Raw genomic sequence first — 25261 nt, forward strand, 5'->3', positions numbered from 1 at the left:
TCCTTTCCTTTAGGACTGCAAAACTGCTCTGTGGGATCCTGCTACCAGCCACTGTTTTGCAAACGAACTTGGCTTCCTCAGGCCAGTTTCCCCTCACACAGCCTAGGCTGCATGTAGATTCTTGGTACCTGGTGAACTCCAGTAACCTCGGTGATAGCTATTCCCAAAAAGGAGAAGTCCTTGCAGAACAAATGGCAACTTCCCCAAATGGGCCCCTACCGTCTGCTTTGGCACACACTCCAGGACCAGGGGCTGACTTGACATGCCCATACATCAAAGCAAACCATTTTAAGAGATCCAAGTAACTTCGTGTTTTTGCCTTCGGAACAGCCCAAGCCTTTGATACTAAAAACTCGGACCCTGCCAAACTGAATCAAATTTTTTTCCACACCCCATTCCCAGGCAGCACCCACCCTGACCCCCCACCACCCACGTCTGTGACCTGAACAGAGAAGCTCACATTCCACTTACTCCTTGATTCTCTTTCCCTTCTGTGGGGCAGCAGTGTCCTTCCTTACACTGGCCAACTTTAGGAACCAGGCAATGCCCACTCAAATTGCCTCTGGGAGATAGAGAAAATCACAGCAGGGCCAGCATAAACCCTCAGGTGTGGCCTGATCAGTTATCCTGATGCTCTGCTCAGATTCCAACTAGATTCCAAGTAAGAGAAATTCAGTTCACCAAAGGGTTTGGGGAACCAAGAATAGTTAAGTAAAATGGGAGCCAGAGAAGTAAACCCTTGGCAACAGAGAGAGATTGTGCATTGCTGAAAAGAAACTCTTCAGATCAGGTGGTGGTTGGTGGAGTCACTGTGAAGATGGCACCCCTTGGAGTGCAGGACACTCGCAGTGACCCTGAGAAGGAGTGCTTGGAAGAGATGAGCTTTGGCACTCTGTGACCTCAATTCATAAATATTCAGTAAGCACCACTAACATACCTTGCAATGTTCTAGACTTTCTGGAGGATGAACACACTGTGATCCTCTTTTTCAGAGAACTTACCTGTTACAGTTTGCTAATGCTGCTGTTCTGCAAAACACCAGAAATGGACTGGCTTTTATAAAGGGGGTTTATTTGGTTACACGGTTACAGTGCTATGGCCATGCACATGTCCAAACAAAGGCATCAACAATACAGTACCTTCACTGACGAACACCAACGACGTCTGGAAAACCTCTGTTTGCTGGGAAGGCACGTGGCTGTCATCTGCTTGCTCCTAGGTTGCATTTCAAAATAGCATTCTTCAAAATGTCTCTCTCTAAGCTGCAGCTGCACTGAGCTCCTTCTGTCTAAGCTTTTATAGGGCTCCAGTAAACTTATCAAAACCCATGCTGAATGGGCGGGGCCACACCTCCATGGAAATAATCTAATTAAAGGTATTACCCACAGTTGGGTGGGTCACATCTCCATGGAAACAACCTAATCCAAAGATCCCAGCCTAATCAACACTAATTTGTCTGCCCCCACAAGATTTTATTAAAGAACATGGCATTTTGGGGGACATAATACATCCAAACCGACACATTACCATTCAATGAAGAAGATACAACATGTAGGCATATGCCTGGAATCCAAGGCATGGTACAGTGTGTGATATGAGAGGTTCAAAGCAATTACCATGGGGGAACAAAGGAGGGAGAAGCAGGTTTTATTCAACAAGGTTGAGATTATGGCAATTTGGAATTAGATCATTTTTTCCAAGAAGGCTAAGAAAAAGGAAATAGGGGACAGCCTCTGTGGAGACGACTCATGCTGAAAAATGATCTGATGTAGATTAAATGCACAGATACATTTTTTAATTTTCTTTTCAGCAATCATGAGAAAGGAAATGAGTTCATCCAGGAAGTAATTAATATTGAACAGAGGCAAATATTGACCCAGGCCAGGTAAGAGAACACCCAAAAGTGTGCAGATGAACAAGTGAGAGTAAAATCTTTTTAAGGAATGGGGAATTGGCCAAAAGAATCATGGATTCCCAATATTGTTGATTTGTATTTAAATTAGATTGGAAATAACAATTAAATCTCGAAAGGAGTCGTCAATAATTGACCTTCTCCCTCCTTTAATAGTGCTCTATTCAAGGAGCTCAAAGTATTTCACATTTTAATCTTTAGATCTCCACAACCCAGCTCGCTGTCAGGAACATAGTAGGAGCTCAATAAATGTTGAATGAATGAATAAATGAATAAATGAGGGGATAAAGAAATATAAGTTCATACAATTCATGTTCTAGTGGTCCCACCTACATTCATAATACTTACTTAATGTTTGGTCCAGATACTTAATGTCTCTGAGCCCTAGTTTCCTCCTCTGCAAAATGGAGGTAACTATAGAGACCTCCCAGGACACTTGTGAGGATTCAATGACATGGGGAAATACTTTGCAAACTGGAAAGCACTAAAAAACATTCCTTCTAAACTGGGATCTCATTTCTACAGTGAGGGAATACATGTTATTGAGAAACCAGGGAGCCACCCTCATGCCCCCACTGTCCTGTTTGCCCGTCTGTGAACTGTCCCATCAGATCCCTTTCCATGAGCAAGTATGCCATCACCACTAACTCCTATGGAGGAGAGCAGTAACAAAATTCCTGAGGAAAAGCGATAATCGGAACTGTCTGCATGGCCATTCTTGCCACAGGAAGCCCAGGAGTGTCGTCTCAGTCTGCTACGTTTAAACAGGAAGTTCATTATCCATACCCTGAGTTTTCCAAGCCCTAGAATTAAGATGTCAGCTGGAGATACAAGCTTTGTTCACATGGAAAAGCTGCTGCTGTATCAACAACTTTTATACACACACACATACCCAAGCATGCACTGTTGACACTTGCCTGCTCCTGACAAGATAACTGGGCCATGTGGTGACAATATTAATTAGACAATTGCTGCTGAAAAAGAAATCTGTAAAACTCTCCACCTGCTTTCCCATGTTACTCTGTTTGCAGACAACAAACAGCTAACAGGGTCTGACAGGTCAAAATGGTGGATGGTTGCAGTTTTCTCCAGGGTACAATTACAGAAGAAATATTGGAGATGCAGAAAGACCTGGACAGAATCCGAGAATGGAACCTGGACCCCAGACTCTTCTTTGCAAGGTACCCATTGCCTGGAGGTCGATCCTCAAAACCCTCCAGGCTCTCCAGCAGTTTTACTGGGGAGGTGAATGGCAGGTGAACGCCACCAGCTTCACACTGAGATGAGTTGGGTTCAAACTCCAGGTCTGCCTTGTGCCAACTGCATGATCTTGAACTGTTTAATTTACTCTTCTTAAACTTCATCCTCATCTATACAATGGTGTCATAATACCTTCCCTTTAGTGCTGTTGTGAGAATTACATAAAATCATATATATGTAACATCTATACATTAGCTATTTTTCCCTCCCCCTCCTCTCTAAGCTCTGGTCATGCCAGTCAACTCGCTTTTGTTGGAACAAGGGCTTTCTCACACTCATGCTTTGCTCCAGTGCACCCCGTTGCCTGGAATACCCACCCCTCTTGCCAATCTACCCAAATTAGACTCATCCTAGAAGGCCCAGATCACATCCCCCATCTTTCCCAAGCCCTCTAAGACCTCCCAGCTGAACGTGACTGCTCCTTTTCCTGAAATGCCAGAGTGACATTGCTAGTGATCTTTCCACTGCACATGGTGAAATTCCTTGAGAGTGGCAATTGGTTTTTATACATGTTGGTACTCCATTGTGGAGTGAGTTGCATAGCCTTGTATTTCATAAGTGTGAGACCATGTCTTATCTCATTCTTTATAGAACTTCACATGCTCTGAATGAACCAATCTGTTTCCCCAGCAGTAGATCTGTGGAAAAATCCCTCTGCCCACTGTCTTTCCGAAGCATGTAAAAATGAATCTCATCTGTGCCTGGTAGTAGTAGAAAAATCACTTCTTATAAAATCACTCAACATCAATTGACTCTGAAGTGAACAATATATTCACTTATTCAACAAGTATGTGAGTCCTGCTGTATGGTAGAATCCATGCCTCCCTCTGTAGTCATTTAAAATTATGCTCAGACAATGAGCTGGTTTCCAAGCTACATCTGCATCGGAAGCACCAAGGAAGCTTGTCCTGGAAGCAGCCTCCTGGTTTCCACTCCAGAACCTGCGAAGCAGAGTCTCCAGGCCTTAACCTGCATTGTGACCTGCTCCCTTCATGGGTCTCAAGTATGGTGGAGCTGAAGATCCAGGGCCACAGACCAGAGAGTTTACAGTGGCCATCTCACTCTAAAAATGAAAGTGCCATCTCACATAACTGAGGAGACCACTCGCCCAATGTCTGGAGGAGAGAAAGGAAATGAGCAAGAGGCTACAAAGGGATGTCTATGAGGATGAATTGAAAGAACCAGGATTATTTTGCCTGGAAAAGAGATGGCTATGGTGGTCCCCATTGAACATTCTCATGGTCTGAGGTGTTTCTTCAGGAATACGATAGTCACAGTTCTCCTCTCGGAGGAGGGCCTTCCAGGGGGCTATGGACTTAAAAGTTAGCACAGGAAGGAGGTTTGTGGGAAGATGGTGGAGTAGGGAGCTCCAGAACTCAGCCCTCCCACCAGCACAACTATTAAACAGGCAGGGACTACCTGAAACAACTATTTTGAAACTCCAGAGGCCAGACCAACACTGTACAGCATCCAGCAAAGAAGGGGAGGAAGAGGCTGATAAAACAGAACATACTCAAAATAACTAAAAGCTGGGACTCAAACAGAAATCTGCATACCTGTGTTCATGGCTGTTTTGTTCTAGTTGCCAGGGGACGGAAGCAACTCAGGTGTCCGTTAACGGATGAATGGACAAAGGAAGTGAGGTGTATACCTACAACAGAATCTTATTCAGCCTTGGAAGGAGGTAAAGTTCTGGAATACGCTACAGCACGGATGAACCTTGAGGACATCATGTTCAGTGAAGTAGACCAGACACAAAAGGAGAGATATTGTATGATGCCACTTATATGGATTAATTAGAATGCACCAATTCATGGTGTCAGAAACTATAGACTACAGCTTACCAGCAGCCAGGGTAGGGGAATGGAAAAGTGGTGATAATGGAATCTGGTGACACTAGCACACATTGTGTATGTAATTAACACCACTGAATTGTCTATTTGAAAGTGGTTAAAATGGGACATTTATGTTATATATATGTTACCAAAATAAAAATTTAAAAAAAAAACATAGAACTGTGCAACACAGTGAACCCTAATGTAAACTATGAACTATAGTTAATAGTTTAATTGTAACAATTTTGTTTGATCAAATGTAACAAAGCTACTACACTAATGCAAAATGTTAATAACAGAAAACTCTGTATAGGGGGGTGGGTGGATGGGGTTATAGGTACTTTGTACTTTCTGTATGATTTTTCTGTAAACCTGCAACTGCTCTAATAAAAAAAAATCTGGGGGAAAAGTGTAGCACAAGCAGACTGGGTTGGTGTTCCAGGGTTATTAAATGGAAGAGCTGGTCTCTGAAACCCTAAGAGCTACAGACTTCCATCTGAAGGTCCGTGAAGGTCTTCTGAAGGTCATGTGGAGACAGGGTGATAGAGTTCTGTCAGTGCCTTTCTCCTCTAAGACTTAGGAAATACATCTTTAAACAGGGACCCAGTTTCAATAACAATTGATTCAGAAAATGGCTCAAAATCCTTTGAATATGGAAGTTGAGCTGTAGTGTGATGTGAGAAACCTTAAGCACTGGGAATTCAGCCACTCATGATCTCGGGAAGTAAACTTTTCCACACACAGGCAGCATGATGTCACGGAAAGAACACTGAACACGGAGTCAAAAGGCTGGGATTTGAATCCGAGTTTTTCTATTTATAAAATGTAAAATTCTGACTCAATCCTTCAGCAGTTGGAGTTTTCCTCTTTCTCATCTGAAAATCTGCCATAATAACACCTTGCTCAACTTATTGAATCATTATAAAGGTCACATAGGAAAACAAATATTAAATCACCTTGTAATCAATAAATTCTCTTGATTTTTCTTTTTTTAATTCACTGATAAATGCAATTCCATAGGCTTTCCATTCATGCTACATTTGTCAAGTTTGCTCTTTAATTAGATGGAAACAATTCTGGATTTGTGTTATGTGAAAACAGTGTTTCTTTTCGAGTCATATTTTCCTGAGCCTATTCTTAGGGGCTTTTTAGCTAAAAGGAGTGGGGGAGATCTATCACATCCCTTAGAAACTTTAGAATTTTGTCTCCAGATTTGTTTTTTCTCTCCAGTCAGAAAGGCACTGACGAACTGAAGAAGGAGCCACTGGCAATAGGATAGTGATGGAAAATGTGCCCTCGGGTGACTGTGGCAGCAGGAGGCACTAGGGTCAGAGGTGAAAAGGGCTGAAGAAAGTTCCTTGTAACTCTACCCAACCCAGGTCAGACTCTGAGACTCTGGGAAAGGACCTGCAAACTTGTGCTCTCTCGATTCCAGATCATCTATCTGGTTGGAGAAATCAATACCTTCTCAATGTATGACAACCTCTTAGCGTTCTCCTCGGATTGCAATTTGCAGCGGGGCTGAGCACTCCACCTCCCTTCACCAGGGACAAATCCACAGAGACTTCCTCAAAGTCCTGGCCGTGTGAGTGAGCCCAGGTGGCCTTGAGGACAGGAGCACATGGAGCTGAAAGGGAAGGCGTTTCCCAGCCAGAGTATCTGATCCTGTTTCTCATGCCTTGAGTCATCTCTGACCTGTGGCCATAAGTCTTGATTTTCCCAGTTACAAAACGGAACCAACCACTTACAACTTAAAAGCAAAGCAAAAATGTTTCGAGGTCTTTAATCTATTATCATCATCACTACTACTACCTCATTTATCTTTATTATTATGAATAGCATCTGAAGCCTTTACCGTGTGCCAGGCAGTATAGTTTTGTACACATTATAAAAACACTTTGAGATGGATACTCTTGTAATTCCCTTACTATAAATGGATAACTGAGGCTCAGAAAGAGTAAGCAGCTGGTAGATGGTATGTGGCAGAGCTGGGAATCAAACTTGTGTCTTTAACTACGACACATTTATCATCTCTCCTGCAGGGAGTGCTATGAAGTCAAGGTTGGTTTTACAATGTGGACAATGAGCTTTCACTCTCAGAAGAAGTGAGTGACCATATGTGCTTCCATACAAGAGCTTACTCTAGCTTTTCCTTGAGCAGTGGGGAAACAGTGGGAAAGGGGAAGGTGACCTCCCTGCAGTCAGCCTTGGGTTGGGACAAAGGAGGGGCACGGGCTGTCCTTTCACCTGCACTGCTTTCCCAACGGATGCTTTATACAAGGGTTTTGAGAAAAGTCCACTCTTATTCAGTTGAGGCAGTAAATACACACCGGTTGTTTTATTCTTGATTATTATATTTTGTTCCATATCCCTAAAAAAAGAAATCTTTTGGGTGGTTCTATTCAGTTAGGCAAAACAAACACCAGCTTGTCACACCTGTGAATACTTAAGACCTGCACTTTTAAGGACTTGGCAATCATTAAATTAGTTCATCCAGGTTACTTTGCCAAGTAAATAAAACAGTCTGACGAGGCAACGCATCTTGTTCAGGACTTACCACGATAGTCATCTGTGGCCAAGGAAAATACCTGAAATACCTTTGCAATCCGTTTTTCCTTTTCTGCTTCTCCTTTATTAGATTTCCAGTGTCCCTGAAGATCCTCCCCACCTGTCTAAGTTCAGAAGCCTGAATTTCCTGGGCTTCCCGGAATCATCTGTAGACGCCGGCAGGGAATGTGGGGCAGGCAATAACCAGAGCTTCGACAGGGCGGACGGCTTTCAAACGCCCTGGCATGGGAGTGGAAGGGAAATGCTGGAGTGTGGGTCTGGGGAAAGGACCGGCACCCCGAGTTCTGCCGAGTCACGGGTCGAGACGGATCAGGGGAGAAACCGCCGCTGCAGACCAGCTGAGCTGCAGCAGGCGGCCGTGGCTGGAGCAGCACTGCAGCAATAGTGCATCACAGCAGCTGGAAACCTCCTCCTCCTCAGAGGGCCGACTCAGGGAGCGAGAAGAAGGAAAGCCATCACGCCTCTGAAGCACCTCCGAGGGCTTCACACCACACCTCTACGGAGCAGCACGGCTTGTGTAAGGTGTGTGTTCATATTTTCTTGATACTGTGCCTAGTGCCTCTTGCCTGAATTTATGGAATGTGAAAGTGCCTAGCTCTATCTCCCTCACATTTCTTCAATCTCTCCTCTTCTCTCCTGCCCCACAGCCACTGACTGATTTCAGGCCTCAAGCGGGGCAGACTGGTCCCCCAATTTGTTGGTGGTCTTGTCTCCTTTCTTTAAGTCTTGTCTCCCACTTTACTTTCCAGTTCAACTAGAGGGACCTTTCTAACCGGCAAATCAGATCAGATGGGCTGCCTTCTTGGAGTCCTTCACAGACTTCCCAGCACCCGCAGGATGTTGTCTCAGTTCTGTAACTTGTTATTCAAGGCCCTTCAAGAACCAGACTCCTCTTGTCTTTCTCTGTGGCCTCATCCATCCCCACTCCTGCATCCGACCGCCCTGTCCAAAGATGTTGAACTGCACCTGGTCCTCAGGACGGCCCTGCCATGTGGGCTCTCCCTTCTGCCCTTCAACTAACCAATGTCCACACATCTTTCAGGTCTCTGGGCAGATTCTCCTCCTTAACCACCCTCCCAGGTCCCTCCCATGGGCTACTGCACCTGTGCTTGCCCACGTCAGCTCCATGACTCGGCAGTGAAATTGCTGGCCTTCACTCTTCTGTTTCCTCCGTTAGACTGACAACCTTGAGGACAGAGACTTTGCATGTTCAATTTAGTCTTCCCAGGAACAGGCACAGAGCCAGCCCACAGCAGGTGCCCGGTGAATGCCAACTGGGTGGCAAAGGAGCTAAACAGGTGTTGATGCCACCGATGCCCATAGGGATGGCATCGAGCCATGGGCCTCCTTGATGGCCTTAGCTTCTCAAGCCGAGGCTGTGGCATGTGGAGCAGGGGTGGAGGCTTTGGGTCAAACCACTTGGAGCCAAATTCCACTCTACTACTTCAGGCTGTGTGATACTGGGGAAGTCACTCAAACCTTCTGAACACCAGCAATCTCATCAGGAAAAACTGGGCTCAAATGCTACCCACCTTTTAGTGTTGTAGTGAGGACTGAACGAGAGAAGCTACAAGAATTGCTCGAGCGCAGGGGCATAAGTTGGAACTGGGGCTTTGACATTTACTGGCCATATGACTTTGAGCCAAGTATTTAATCCAAGCCTCAGTTTTCTCATCCATAAAATGGGGCCAATGGCAATACCCACAATGCCAAACTTCCTCTCTGAAACATCAGGATGGGGAGCTTCGTCCCGGCTTTGCACCACAAGAGAGGAGGAGCTGGCCTGCGGAGGGAATCTGGGAGGTGAACCTGAGTAGGTGTGAACCAGCCCCTTCTGGGTTTTGTCTTCTGGGATCGCTTGGCTGCAGGTTTGATTTAATCAGTGCCAGTCTACCGAGTTCCCACTCTATATCAGGGCCCATGCTAGATGCTAGGAATACAGCAGTAAACGCAACAAAGTTCTAAAGAAATAAGCACCTTAAGATGTACAACATAATGTCAAATAGTATTGTGATATTCAGAAGAAAGCAAGATAATAGAGAGGAGTGGTCAGCGGAGGCCTGTGTGAGGAGGGGACATCTGAGCCGTGACCTGAATGACGTGATAAAGCCAAGATCACAGGGGAGAATGTACCCGAGTATGAAGAAGAGCCTGTGCCAAGTCCTGAAGCAAGAGTGGGCTCAGGGTGCTCAAGCAACCCCAAGGGCTCAGTGGTCAAAGCAGGGAGAGCAGCAAGGGCAGGGAGGAGGGGGATGGTCAGAGAAGCAGGCAGGGCCCCGACGTGAAGAGCCTTAGAGGCAAAGGGAAGGAGCTTCAATTTTCCTTCTAATGGGAAACCAGAAGCACTTGGACAGAGGAGTGACATTATCTGATTTATGTTTTAAACCACCCCTTTGACTGCTGTGTGGAGAGATGATGGTAGTGAGGCGGGAAGCAAGGAGAGCAGCTGGGAAGACATTCGGGTTGTCTAAGCAAGAATCGAAGGCAGCCTGAGTCTGGTGAAAGTGGCAGAGGGGCAAGGTATGGTTGGAAGCAGAATGTGCTTCAAGGAAAAGCCAGCAGAACTTAATGTCGAGGCAGAGGTAGGGTACAAGGCAAAGAGAGGGGTCTAGGAGACCTGGGGACCCCGGGAAGGAAGGTCTGGAGTGTCAATGTGAGCTGAGGGCACAGCTGCATCTCCTCGTCCTCCAGAGAGCGAGAGACTTGACCCTGTGGAGAGGGCTGGGTGGATCCAGTTCTGCCTGTGATCAGGAAGGCAAGTTCAATTCAGGGGGCGAAAATATCAGGGAGCCCTGCTGTGACCACAGGTCACGTCATGTGCTCCAGTTCTGCTTTATCACTGAAAGTTAAAAAAAAAAAAAAAAAAAAACTAAATAGTTTGAGCCCCACCTCTCCAATTGCTAGGTCCTATTTTTCAACTGGTCCAAACCAGGAGGGAAAGATTATTTCTAAGCTCCCTAAAGCCAAACACTTGTATCCAAAATCACCATCCTAGAAACCAACATGAGGTAAATAAGCCGTTCATTTTAAATGCACAGGACCCCAGGAGGGGTGATAGATTAAATGTTGAGGTTCCCAACCTGTAGCAGAAGTTAATAAGCAAGGAACCGATGAAAATGTATGCACCTCAAGTATTTCCTCCATGCACCTTCCAGGTCTGAATTATCTCTCGTCTTTCTGCCTGTCCAGAGGGACAGGGAATTCGCAGTGGGAAGGAAGCCCTCTCTGAGAAGGTCTCAAGGACGAGCTTCCTGGGGCAAAGAAATGGAGCCTTCTCCCCTCCTCCCTCCAGACTTGGCCCCACCTAACCGACCTCCCACTCACAGCCCAGCAGCAGAAAAGGACAGCATCAGGCAACATGGAAAGATCTATTCAGAAAGAGGGACCCACGTAATCAAAAGGCCGGAAAAATTAGCACTGATAACGGTCAACATGTATCGACCAGCCACTGTGCTGAGTGTTTTATGATCAACATCTCATTCCATCAGCACATGCTATAAGGAAGGTGCTTTTGATCTCACATCTCACAGGTCAGAAAAAACTCAGAAATGTTAAGCAGCCTGCCTGGGGCTGCGTGGTGAGGGAGGGGCAGCCAGCCGGACTCTACAGGCCAGTCCCTTCTCTACCCTCACTCCCCTCACGCCCTTCTAGAAGCCTCTGCCACCGGTGATCCAGCCGTCACTCTTTGCAGAATGTCTCTGCTTCCTCCGCGCCGATGAATGTCCACCCCCACCCAACTGTCAGTCTCTATTTTACACGGAGACAGGTGGGTCTTGACAAACGATAAATGACTGTGCAATTAGGCAGTGTCAGTAGCGAAAGCAGAACGTGTGGCTCGGCACCTGCTCGAAGTGTGACAGGCCGTGGTGTGACTCACGGGCCCAAGGCAGGCACTAAAGCAGTGTGCGGGAAGGCTGCCTCTTGGGGTCCTCATCTGGAGCAGCTTGCAACGCTTCTGGCTCGGAAGAGATGAGTTTGAGCCGGGCCCAGCAGTCAGATACTTTAGCCCTGCCCCTCCGTCCTAAACTTAAAAGGCTCAGGTACCTGCGCCTTGAAAGAAAGAATTCTTAGGCCAACTGATGGTACAAGCCAGGGGGCAGGTGGGGGCTCTGTCCTTAGAGGCTGCCCCCAGCCTCCTGTGACTGATGTTTGGGAAGGGAGCAGGGTGGGCAGATTCAAAGAGCAGATAATCCCAAAGGCATTTTTTGGGGGGCTTTAGGAAGTATTTGATGGTTTTTTCTATGATTCTTTTTTTTTTTTTAATGGAGAGTAGCTTTACTTTTCAGGGTATGCCTCAGAAATAGGCATGCTCTGCAATCCCTCAGTGGTTCCCCGTTGCCCTTAGGGGGCAGCTGTCACCCCCTGGGCCCTGCTCTCTCTTTAGCCTCATCTCCTGGCCCCATGGCCCACACCCCCAGCTCTCCAGCTATGCCCAGTAATACAGGCCATGTTAGCTATTTCTTTGGTCTTTCCCAGAATGCTTTGCCTTCCCCTCCTCTTTGGGTAACCAAACCCTCATACCTGTGGGAGCCTCCTCTGTGTGGTCAGGTGCACTTATCCCATACCTGCTCCCTGCTTCCTGCCCAAGGACAGGCCTGATTCCAGACCTCAACAAAGCATCCCTTCTGGTCACAGCTGGGAGGGCCCATGACCCTAGCAGGGCTCTCTTTTCATGACACTTGCCATATGGATGCTGGGTGAGAAGTCTCTCTCCCTCTCTGGATTCTCAAGCACGTGAGCCTCCTGCTACAGGAACTCTTCCTTTCTCCCGCTGCCCATCCTCCACCACGGAGCCTGCCTAGGAATGAGGCTTTCCCGGGGACAGCAGAGCTGAGAAGGGCAAGGAAAGAGACAAGTAGCCTGACCATTAGACTTGAATACCTGAAGCCAGTCACACTTGAAGCCCCAGGACCTTCCAGTTACTGGAACCAATACATTTCTTATCTCTTTCTCTTTAAGTTTGGTTTCTTCTATTTGCAATCAAAATGGTTGTGACTACCATATCAAGTACTTGCAGTTCTTAAATGTGCCTTGTCATTTTAATTTTCAGGAGTGCCTCTGCAAGGGCTGTTCCTTCTGCCTGCAGTCTCGAGACTGACCTTGTCCAGCGGGGCCTCGTCAAGACTCAGTCAGGTGTCGGTGCTTCCAAAGAGCCTTCCCCGCCATCCCCACGGACAGCCAGGGGGAACAGCCCCTGCTCTCCAAGTCATGGCAATGGCGCCTGGAGGGTGCAGGTGGCTCACTCACTAGCCCAGGTGCCCCCAGGGAGTCAGGGTTCTGTCCCCCATATCCTTAGGACTGAAAGGATGAGAGGCAAGGAAGAGTTACCAGAAAGCAGAGGGACAGCTATGTGGAGAGGTGCCGCGGCCTTGGTGGAGGACACAGCCAACAGAGACGGACCCACAAGGAGAACACAGAGAATGAGCACCCACCCCCACTCCCCTCCTGCCCTCCCTTGACGCCAGGCAGTCCAGGTGATGCATTCCTGACCTCCTGAAGGTTATAGAGCAGGTAGAGGAATGGAGAATGAATCTAGAGGAGGCAAAAGAAGACACCCAGCTTCCTAGAGATTTCCCTGTGAAAGGGATAGGTGGGTCTACAAGAGGGGATCAGTAGGCACTTTAAACCTGATCTCCTCCATTGAAAATGCTCCTTTGATTAAACTCTCCTCAACAGCCTTGCTTGAGTGTGCTATTTCTTTCCTCTCTGGACACTGACTGATACATCTGGGTACTGCGGCATTCCCTTCTCCTCCTGCCCCAGTTGAGGCACTTCCCTTCAAAGAGGCATAATTGCCCAAGGCATGGTATGGGAAGCAGAATACCGAGAGCTGGTCATTCCAAGAGCAAGAAGACTTGATGGCCTGCCCAGCCTCACGAAGAAACAGGGCAAGCGATAGACCTCCAGCCTCTTGCTGTTCACCCATCTGAGGCCTCTTTCCTCTACACAACATGGGGCATTTGCTAAGAGAGCCCCCACCTCTAGCCCATGGAATGTCCCTACATATCATTGTTTCTGCACACAGGGGTTGTCTGAGTGTGTTTCTTAGAGAGAGGAGGAAAATCTGAAAAATATTAAGCTATGCAGACCTACTCCTCCAAAGGAAGCAGCGTCCCCAAACCAGACTGGGCAGCAGTGAGCCCAGGAGCTCATGTGGCTGCCCAACTCCAGAATCACAGAAATGCCAGCAGGCCAAGTGGCCCTGGCACCAGGGCCTATAGCCCATGCTCAGCGGACCTGCTCCTGCAGCAGCAATGCATGCCTGCCACCCTGCTGCACCAATTCTGTGGAAGGCATGCTAGGCTGAGAGCTGCAGGACTCCAGTGCCAGCTCTGCCACTTGCTGGCTGCACGACCTTAAGCAAGCCACTTTCCCTTTCTGGACCATGGGTTTCTCCTCTGCCAAAAGAGAGTATTGGAATCTCAGCCCTTGAGGCGACTTATATCTCTATTTCTATATGGTTTTGTGACTTCCTAGCAGTGGTTCTCAGCTCTTTTGGTGGGGCATTTTTGCACAGTGCAGACTGTATGCTGCATGGTAGAATGGTTAGCAGTCTTGTCCTGGCACTAAATGTCATGATGACAGCCCCAACCCCGTGCACACATTTCCAAACACTGCTTGGAAGGGTGGTTCTGCCTAGGTAAAGATTTCATCCAGAAAGGGTGAAGAGATTCCAGAGAGAGCTTCACTTTCCTCTACAACCCCCTTGAAGAAAAGTAAGATGTCTCCACATATCTCCAAGAAAATGCCCAGATAGTTTAGTCCTGTGCCGGCAGGTTATCTCAGGAAGTAAGAGCGAGTGGGACAATGAGCAGTATGTTTTGGATTCTGCAGAAAGAAGAATTTGATTCCACTGCATCTGATGACATGGCTAATACTAGTCAACAAAATGTGGGCAGCAGTTCCCAAGGAAAGTGGATGTAAAACACTACCCACCAATCCAACTGTAAAAACATTAACTTGAAGACCTAAAAGACTAGTACTCATAAGACATTTCTTTTCCTCTGCATTATCTATCCTTTTCAAAATAACTTTATATGCATTTTCGTAATAGAGCCTTGCAGTAAAGTAAGAAGGATTGGTCTTAACAGCTTCATTTTCCATTTGACCTGAAGGCACCTGTCCAAGGTCCAACCAGAACCTCATTCTTCAGCATGCTGGTTGGAGGCTCTTCCATGTTTCAGAAAGAGGAGAGAAGTAAGGGGCATGTCAGGAGGAAGGTGGGAGGGGGTCTTGACACTTAAACTGGGCTAGAATGGAATTCCTCTTATCTCTGTTCTCCATGGGGCTATGCTAGGGGGCCCAGGGAGAAAACTGGGCTGCAGAGGACCAGCCTTGGACAGTGCCTAGAGAAAGAGGATCAGTGGCTCAGGGAAGTGAGACATGAAAGAAATGGGGATGGGGCAGCAAAGGTAACTGAACCTGTTTAAGGAGGCTTCCCAAAGGGGCAGAGGATCCTGAGCGAGCTCTGGATCTGCACGAGGTGGGACTGGGAAGGAAGCGAGACAGGAAGAAGGACAGGACTTGAATTGCATTTATTCATCCCGGGTGTGTGAGGTAGGAAGAGCAGGGCACACCGAGCAGTCCTTGCTTGCGGGAGTCCGTTCGGGGGCCATTCATGAAGAATGGATTCGTAGGAGGAGCTCGTAGATGGACCCACTCTTCTCAAGGCTTTGAGCACCACTGCATGTCCTTCATCCCAGGCCTTGGTATCTACAGCCATCCTGGTCTGCAGGTTGGGGGTTCAAGGCCTGAACCTGCCTCAGACCCAAACTTTAGCCGAGAGGGCACCGACTAACTTGGTCTAGACTCAGTCTTCCTACCAACGAAATCTCTACAATTCCACTCAGGCCAAATAGCTCAAAGAAGAAAACCTGAGACCTACGGAGATTCAGTGAGCTAGCGGATTAAGCCTGGACTAGCACGCATCATTGTTTCAGTCATCAAAAATTCATTAACTGCCCATCTGCAAAAGGCACTCTACAAATTCCCTTGAAAGGGGAATGTCAATAAGGCTTCCTTATTCCCCGCCAAGTTTTTATTAATTTGCTTATTAGGTGAGAAATATCTACTTGTCTGTATTTAAAGAGAGGAGCAAGAAAATGCAGGGATCCTAGCCTCCCTCTTTCTCCGTAAGACACGATTTCAAGTAATAAGCAGATCCACAGCAGATGGACTGGTTTTTAACACTCCTGAGGGGGAGAGGATGGAGCCAGTCTGTCTCTGTCTCTCTCTAAATCAAGAGAGAGAGAGAGGGAAAACGTGAGCCAGCCTGAGTGTGTGCGGGTACGCGTGTGTGTGAGTGTGTGTGTGTGTGTGTGTGTGTGTGTGTGTGTGTGTCTGCAGGAAGGAGAGGAAGGAGGATAAGGGTGGAGGGAGAGGAGGAGAAAAGAAGGAGAACAGTGAAAGGGAGAGAAAGTAATGGGTCAAACCCAGAAGGCAACACAAGAAATATGAGGACAAGGAGGCCAAAGGATTAAACAGACACGGAATGGATGGGGCAAGGAAAGGTGAAGAAAGCAAGCCATGGAGTGAAGCAAAACACAATCCAACAAAAAATGGAAATCATTAATCCTGGAACTCATGATTCTGAACTGATACCTAACCAATTAATTGGTCTTCTGAATAGAGAACTTCACAAAAGGAGACCATCAGTAAAACTAGCTCATTAAAGGGTACCAGGCAGGATTCAGGAAAACTGGGACCCACTTCTGGCTCTGCTTCCACCTGGCTGGGTGGCCCTGCAAGGTCCTCTCATCCTGAGCCTATCAGGTAAGGGAGTCCTTATCTGTCAGGTAAGGGAGTTGGGTCAGCTGAGGGTGAAAGTCCTTTCCAATTCTCACTGCCGCTGTGAAGCTGAACAAACAAAACCAGCAGTCACTTAAAACTCAAGCACTTCAAGAAAACCAGGGATCATATCACAAAATCCTGGTCCTAGAAAAAGAAGCCTCAGCATCTTCTTCAAGATGTGCCAGGGGTTTATAAGAATTGAAACATCACAGTTCTGTGATGGGTACGTGTAGTCAAACCTGGGCAGGAGTGGAACAGGTGACCTCGGGGGGGTGCACTGAGTCCCCCAGGTGTGCAAAGGCTCTCCTGGGCCAGACCTGAGCCCAGTCACACTTCAACCACCAGCAGACCTGAGGAGGAGAGGGTTTGGGGCAGCCAGGCTCTGACAGCTCCTGGGGTACACCTTGCTCTGTGCTGGCACATGTTCTCCTTGGAGAATTCTGTTCCCAGCCTCTCCGGCCCATGCTTCCTCACCAAGAGGCTCAGTCTCCCTGCCTCCACAAGACTGAGCTCTTCCGTTTGGTTGGTTGGTTTTGCTTTGTGACTTTTTCCTACTACTCTGCCATGCGCTCAGAATTTACAAACATTGCTATGAATGGTTCTGACCAGTATGCACACCCATTTCTCTGTCAGCTAACTGGCTTATTTCGTTTGACCAGAGCACCGAGAGAAGACTTCCTGTATTCAAATCCTTGCCCTTCACTTCACCAGTTGTGCAACCTTGGACAAGTTACATGATCTCTGTGTCTTGGATTTTTCGTTCTGTAGAATGGGGATGTTAATAAAAAAAGGCCTACCTCCTGGGGCTGCCGTGAAGATTAAAGGCATCACATGTACAACACTAAGAGCTGCGCCTGTCCCACGCTCAGGGCTTAACAGATGTCAGCACTCAGTACTAAATTCTAACACCCTTTGTAACCCAAGACAACACCGTCAAAGATTATTTCCAACGTAGCTTTTGGATGACAAGTCAAGCTTCCACTTGAGTCACCCCTCATGATGACAACTGATACAACAGCATCTACTCTTTTCTGGAATCAAATCCCTAAAATTCAACCTCGATCCCTAAACAAGCTGAAATGCATTAAATGCAGAGTATTAAAATTCCCTGTACCTCCCTTGTCGGTGGGCAGCAAACCTGCTTCTCTCTGCTCAGTTCCCTGTTGAAGAGTGAGTCACATAGATCCTCTCTGACAACGACTCACATTTTTGCTATAATCCATTGTTACTCTGCAGATTTTTCCTCCCTCTGCTCTCTGCCTGAGATGTTCTAGCTGCTTTCTTTCACAAGATCTTTTCACATACCACGTAGCTGGAGCTCTGTTTCCTTTTATATTTTGTTAACCCTTCCAAGTATCCATCCAAGAGAAACAGTACAGGAACAGCTAGCTTCCAACCGTGGAGAATGAGCAGGCTTGGGCTTGCTGTCCCAGGCCATCATCAACTGCCCCATATGCTGCAGCAAAGTGCCCTTGGTTCCTCTTGCTAAGCAACTTTGACCACCTTAGGTTGAAGGCTCTCGAAGGATCTGGATTTTCCAGTACCTTCTCCACACAGTGGCCAGAGGAGCTTTGTAACATCATCAACAGCCCCCTCTCACCTGCATGTTAAAACCCCTCTGGCCCAGGACTGCCTTTCCCACCACACCCTCTGCCGTTTCCCTCCTCTCCTAACAGACTCCCTCCCCAGCCCTAGCCTTCACCCAGATGGAATCATCAGAATTATCCACAGCTCTGCAAAAGTACCAGGCCAGCTCACACTTCCTGCCTCTACACATGCTCTTCCCGCTCCTAGGCTGTCTGCCAGAGTAGCTCCTACTTGTGTTTCGGCTTCTCACCTCCTCCAGGAAGCCCACCCCAGCCCTGGCAGGGGGCTCTCCTCTGTCTTCCCTTAGTTCTGGCCCATCTCTCACTAAATTTGAGTTGTTTAACTTGCATTCTCTACTCGACTTAGAGCTGTCTGAGGGTGGAGAGCATCTCTTCCATCTCTAAAGTCCCAGGATCCCCCAGAGTGACCGATAGCCCATGAAGAACGTACTTGCTTGAGTTAAAATGGAACTGAGCTGAATAGAAGTAAACAGCACTGGATTTTTCTGCTGGCCTAAGAACTGACACAAAAACACCCCAGGGAAAGCAAGCTTCAAGGAAATGGGAGTCAGCAGGTCCTGACAGGACATGTAACACCTGACTCTCAGCCTAGTGGTTCATCTTCTTTGCTCCCTGGGGGCCTGTGAAGCTACAGATGCTGAGAGATTGAACAGTGCTCAACTTTGCTAGGAGTTACCTGCTTATAGATAAGCACAAATAAATATGGTTAAGGAAAAAATGAAATGTCAGTTTTAATTCCTTTGACATATCCAAGAGATAGTCTAGTCCAAAGCTTTTGTGGGCTAGTAGAAGTTCTGGGCTTATCTGCAAGCTTGGGTTAAAATCAGAGGTTTAAGATGCTATGCAGTAGAGCGGGTCTATAGGAGTCTTGCTGATTCTGTTAGCTCTCCCCTTTCCCATGGCTCTTTGTCCCTCCCCTCTCCATCTTTATTCTTTGCTTCCTAGAGCCTGACCCAATCGCTTGGGTTATGGAATCCCCTACCTCTTCTCCTGTGTCCTAGTTATTTCTTTGGGTCCCTGATACTACAGAAGCCCCCTATTAAGATTAAAAAGCAACAAATCCAGCATGGGCTGTCAGCCAAAAGAACCTGGCCTCATACAGGCACAGCCAGGCACACATATGCACCCAAGCCAAATTTTTTTAAAAAGGCAAATGTTCCCAATTCATGCAAATTTTCTTAGATACACTATTTAGAAAGCCCCATCCCATAAATCATCTAGACAAGAAAAGGGCTTGGGAAGTAAGAAAGGAGCTAAAGGAACAGATCACCTCCACAACTAAATTCTAAGAAACTGCTGATGTTGCTTCTGGTATCAGCTCCCAAGCTAGCAAATGTTAAACCACTGCAGCATCCTAAAGGCAGGGAACAAAAGTATCTGTTTCCCTGCTCAGGAAGACTGATATCCAGACAAGTGGGTTTCTCCTAAAGTACAAGAAACCAGACAAAACCAACGGCACTACTATAAAAAGAGATGAGTAGAAAGTTTCTAGACCACATCTGAAACCAGAGCTCACCAAAATCAATTGTGACTTGGAGGGAAGGATAACAAGCTGGCAGAAAACTGGCCGAGATCCCTAGCAGGAGGTGACAATGGAGGGCAAAGGACCATGGCAAGGAGAGTTCTGCAGCAAAGGCAGGAAGGGCTCAGACGCCTCCAGTACCGGGACCTCATCCTGGTATCTGCGGTCTCCTCCAGGGCCCAGAAATGGGCATCCATCGGGGATCACAGCTTACCACCTTTCAGGATGGAGAGATGGGTGGAAAGTTGAGAGCTCAACTATAGCACAGTAATGTTATGTGGGAATTCTGGAGATTTCATGACATCTCAACTTCCAATGTGTTGCTCCTTGCTTCAGGCCTCCTTTGTAACCATTACACAGAGTCCAGACACTGTGTTAAGTAATTTATCTCATTTGATCCTCATAAGAACTCTCTGAGGCCAGTATTTTTATTAACTTCATTTTACAGATGAGGAAGCAAATCCTTAGAAAGGTTAAGTAACTCACTGAGATCACAGAGTGTTAGAGCAAGGACTAGAATACAAGTCGGACTAACTTCAAAACCTGCACTCTTAACCAAGAAAGTTAGAAAAAATAACAAGTCCATCAGGAAAGACATGACGAATGAGCCCTTAGAGTATATGAGACATGTACTCTAAGGGGGCAAGTGTATCCCAGATCATCCAAATTCTCTTAACTTTTGTCAACCAAAAACATTTGCAAGATGGTTGGCCTGGGGAAGGGTACAGTCTGTGGTCGTGAAACAGAATATTTCTCTAAATGAAGATAACTGGCCCACATAAGGACATAAGTACTGTACCCAGGATGTTTAGAAATAAACTCTTGGCTGGAAGTAGAAGACATAAGGTTGGGGAGAGGGAGGGGAGGAAAGGGAAAAAGAGCCTATATCTCCTTCCCTTTTTCATTAAAAATTTGCAGAGAAATGGTATCAAATTCTATCCTTCCTCCTCTATAGCAAACATGGGATTGAGATCACAAAAACCAAATTCATCCGGAAAATACTTTCCAAGGGAAATAATCAGTCCAATCACAGAACTTTGGCAAGCAGGAGAGATTTGGAGGAACATCAAGAAAGATCTAAGGCTAATGATATTGGTCAGCAAATTGATGCAGCACTGCAATCCAATAAGGCAGCAAAATTCAACTTTAATATGACTTGCAAAGTTTCCCGAGTTGAGGCATCCATCACACTGTAGGTTAGAAGAGTGATGAGCTCCTTGTTTCTAACCCTGTGGGTCCCAGAGCCTTGGTCTTAGGAAGCTGTCAACTAACAGTCAATGATCCCAGGAAACAAAGAGATGGGACTGGCGATGGGCGATGGACAGATGGTGGGTGAGGCAAGCAGATGAAAAACGGAGGCTGAATGTTAAGGGAAAAAAAAATAGCAATAGTGAAACTGTTTGTCTTATGGAACACTCAAAGTATTGGGCAAGAATTTTCTGAGAGCCACAGGTCGCCAAGGCTTGAAGGGGCCTCGAGATGCCATGCAGCTCACTCCCCACTCTGGATTCATGACTGCACCCACATCATCCCAGATGACTATGGCCTTGCTTCTTTGAAGATTTCCCACAAATATGATTTCACATCTTTCCTCAGGAAATTAGGTTAATTTCTTATCACTGTTACACAGAGAAATGTCTTTCTGGAGTTAACCCAAATCCTTCCTCCTCAACTTAAACCACTACTTTATCTACTGCCTCCCAAAGAAAATAATAATTTCTTAGCACTCTACATGTAAAGAACAATTCCATGCTTGAAGACCAGTAAGTGACCCTTCAGTTTTCACTGTTTCAAACTTACCAATCTTAATTCTCCCAACGTTCTTTCAGACCTCCTGTTTTCCAACACCCTACCCATTTTTGTTTCTTTTAAAATTATATTTTGGGCCCAGAAAGAGCTCAGAAATAATCTAGCTCACAGCTCTGCCACTAGGGACTAGCACTCACATCCAACACAACCCAGACCACATCCTCCTAGAGCAGAGTTTCTCAGCCTTGGCCACTCTTGACATTTTGGACCAAAGAATTCATTGCTGTGGGGTCTGTCCGCTGCACCATAGGATATTTAGCAGTATCCCTGGTCTCTAACCACTAGATGCCAGTAGCATCCTAACCACCTCCCACCCCAATTGTGATAACCAAAAATGCCTCAAGACACTGCCAAATGCCCCCTGGAAGTGCACAGTTGCTCCAGTTGTGATGGTATCTGGTACAATCCATTTCTTTCTTCTGTTTGTGGAGTCATGAGGTATACCCCAGGGTCAGAACCACCCAGGAATTACCCTTCAGTTCCAGCACAGTATACGTTGACCACACTTGGGTTCTTCTCCTTTCTCCAGCAACCCCACCTGCCAACTAGCCTGACAGGTCAGCACTGCACTGAGTCCTAAGAAGAGAACCAAACACAGCTTTTCTTTTTCCTTCCTCAGCAGCAGCGACGGTCCTGATTAATCATTCCACTTCAGGAGGCTCATGTTCTCCAGAAACAGGAGACAAGGAGCACAAGCTCGCCTTGGAGTGTGTGCATGTCAAAGTCACGAGTGAAGCTCTTCCCACACCAGTCAGTGGCTTTGCCTGCAAATCCCACCTGCTCCCTGGAGCGCTAGTGCCATCACGTCAGTGTAGAAAAAGGTGGGAAGGCAGCGCTGCTTTGGCACAGCTCCTAGCTCTAAAGGCGCTAAGCGTCCAGCCTTTACTACAATTATATTGTTGAAAATAGTATTCGTGAGCATTTTCAGTGCTATGAATTAGCTTCAGTCAGTCTCCACAGGCTGCACAGGAGTAATTGCTGGGCAAAAGCCTCTGTGCTGGTGTTTTTGTAGAGCAATCAAAAGGAGGATCAGGTCCCTGCCTGCTCAGTCTTGGGAGATGGCATGCGGGGGTGGCGACAACAAATCCAAGCCAATCATGTGCTGTGCAAAACCTAGACCACAGCTGGAGTCCCCACGCTCTCCATGGATGGGGTGACCAGAGGAAAGCCTCCTGGACTCCTGCTTTCATCCACTCGGTGGCCAAAGAGACGGCGGTTAAAAACACCTCACCTCAGCAGAAACCAAAGCCTCAAAATTCAAATGATGCCCAGTCCCACCCTTCCCCATCAGTGGATAACAAACATTTTACTGTGGTTCTTAATTATTATTAATTCTGATTCTTAAGGGGCTTTTTTCCTCTAAATGACCTTTAAGAATTTCACACCAAGGTCTCACATACAAATGGCGGTGGGGGTGGGGTTGGAGCAAGAGCTGAGAAAGTGACCATTTTGCAGTTGGAGACGATCAGGAAGGAAGCCCTGTTACCTGGGCAGCAGCACAGCGAGTCATGGTCTAGATGTCACTCATTTTGTTTCTTAGACCAAAGACTCTGCCACCTAATCGAGGTCCTATCATTGGATGTACACATCAAAGCTATGTAAATTATCACCCTCCCCCCTTTTCTAGTGGAAAACAATTGCCAAGTCTAAACAAATGGCAAGTCCAAGTGAAACCCCAATTTTGTGTGAAATCCTTTCCAGTCTCAGATGCTTCGGCATTGATTTGAAGAAGCTTTTTTTAAAATATATATATATATATATAAAGTATTTTTTACAAATAGATTATTTTCAACAAATTATAAAATAAATTTGCCAATCACTTCTCTGGTAGGAAGAATTAGTCCATGTGCTTTTCCTTCATTTACAATTTAATCACCAAACAGTGTTTTTAAATTATCATTTGAGGATGATGAGCCTGTTTAGCTTTAATGAGCTTTGGGAAAATTTCAGTGTTTTTTTTTTTTCCCATAATAATTTCTATTTTAAAGTAATACACCAACATTACATAAAGGTTTGGAAAAGAGAGAAAACACACCCATAATTTCACCACCCTAAGAAATCAATTTCCTTCCCATGGTGAATAAAAGCATTTTCAAGGAGAAGTGCTCAGCAGCTAAAGGTCATTAATCCAATCAGAATATCCCTATTTTAGGAGAAGGGCTGGAAGCTCAGGTCACCTGAGAAAATCGAGGCACGTTATAGCCCAATTTGGTAGATGCATTTTGAGGTAGTTTGGGAAAAACTCTTAGTCATCCCATCTGTTTAGCCTGTAGCCTAGTAAGAGTGTTCTCCCACCCCTGCTTACAGACTCTAGCTTCCCTCCTGTGTCCTCTGATCCGACAGTTTCCTCCTCCTTCTCACCCTGTCCGTTTAAGGCTGGACGCTGCCACAGCACCCAGGGGAGGCAACTGGTCACACCCAAGCCTGGGCCTTTCACTCTGCCCACTGCTGCTGCTGAAAAAGCACAAACCACAGTGGGTGGACCCCAGAACCCCGCAGCCACTTTGCAGCACAGCCCTGCTGACTGAGGGCTTAGCCTTCTTGCAGGCAGGCTGCAAAATAATCCCTTGCAGAAGTCTCTTCCATGCAGCACAAAATGGAGACTAGACCACCATTTGGCTATTTAGGTCATTATTATGAACAATTCATAATAACCAAATCACCCATAGTCAGAGCACAAAGGATAGTGGGGAATTGAAAGTTTCTGTAATACATTAATTCCACTGAGACAACCAAATCCTATGCTTTCACCCCAAAACTTCCCTTTCCATGGGATCAAGACTGGTGTTTCCCAAGCCTGTTTTTCAGTCCTGATGCAGGTTTGAACAGGCTGAGTTGAGCTTAGAGAAATGGAGGAAGGGAAGTAACCCAGCTCCACCCAGGCCTCCATCCTTGGCTTAGCAGAAGCCCCCACTCACACGTGCACACTTTCTTTCCTTTTCTGCCCTCTTTCATTCCAGAGCCCTCTGTCCACCATGCTCATGCCACAAAGGCAAAAGGATGACCCATAATAAGAGAAATGTAGGGTGGTAGGACCTACCTCCGATGTGCTCTGGACACACAGGCATGTTGTTGGGGACACAGGCAATGCCCCAGCACTCCAGCCACTGCCGGCGCCAAGTCAAGATCCCCAAGTGTGTTCTGAATGACTGTTTCAGGCTGGTTGCCTAAGTGAAGCAACTATGTTTTAATTTTCTCTCTTTTTTTAAACAAAGTACCACCTGACTTTTTACTCTGAAAACAGGGTGGGAATACCAATATTTAAGTATAACATGTGCCCGTAAATAATCACAGAATTAAATTTAAAAAGAAGCATGTAACCTGATAAGGGCCCGAGAAACAAAATACAAAAATTCAGCCTTCTAGAGATAAAAAAAAAAAAATCTCATATTTGATTGAGATTTTCATGGTTTTATTTCTTCAGAAATTGCTATCAAATATCCTCCCTTGTTTCCAGTTGGCATCTTGAGTATAGTTCCCAAACCCTTCTATCTGTATGTTCCTCTTCTGAAAATACGTGTACTCTTTGAGACTCCTATCAGTTCTCTCTGCGGATTCCTGATGAGTCATTCAGTCACAATATTTTCCACATAGGAAAGAAGAAAGGAAGGAAGGAAGAAAGGAAGGAAGGAAGGAAGGAAGGAAGGAAGAAGGAAAGGAGGGAGGAAAGTACTTCTTGAGTTTTATTCCACCTTTCCTTTTCAGTCCTTTCAGTCTTGCGGCTCTAGGGGCAGCGAGCATAAATCTAGAAAGACTCCGCCAGTTCTACCCAACTCCCCTCCCCCTCTCCAAATGAGGATACATTTTACAGAACAGTGCCATGACCGCCCTCTGTCACCATCAACTTGTGCTCATTTCCAGACTCCAGGATTCTTTCTGCCTCAGCTTCCTAATTCCCATTCTTCCCAGTGTCATTGGTGAATTAACCCAAACCCAAGGGCAGAAGTGCTGAAACTGC

General features: G+C 46.5%; 1 protein-coding gene across 2 annotated transcripts in view; it reads right to left on the minus strand.

The window, feature by feature from the left end:
* LOC119541888 (elongation of very long chain fatty acids protein 1-like) overlaps window positions 1-24567 on the minus strand; it is a 71972-nt gene extending 47405 nt beyond the window's left edge. The window contains exon 1 of one of the 2 annotated variants that reach the window (XR_005218376.1): window positions 24344-24567. The gene's annotated coding sequence lies outside the window, so the exon portion shown is untranslated. The remainder of the gene's footprint in view (window positions 1-24343) is intronic. The other variant, XR_005218375.1, reaches the window with a different exon arrangement.
* Window positions 24568-25261: the final 694 nt, after the last annotated feature.

Source organism: Choloepus didactylus, chromosome 8 (genome assembly GCF_015220235.1).
Source record: "Choloepus didactylus isolate mChoDid1 chromosome 8, mChoDid1.pri, whole genome shotgun sequence".
Classification (NCBI taxonomy): Eukaryota; Metazoa; Chordata; class Mammalia; order Pilosa; family Megalonychidae; genus Choloepus; species Choloepus didactylus.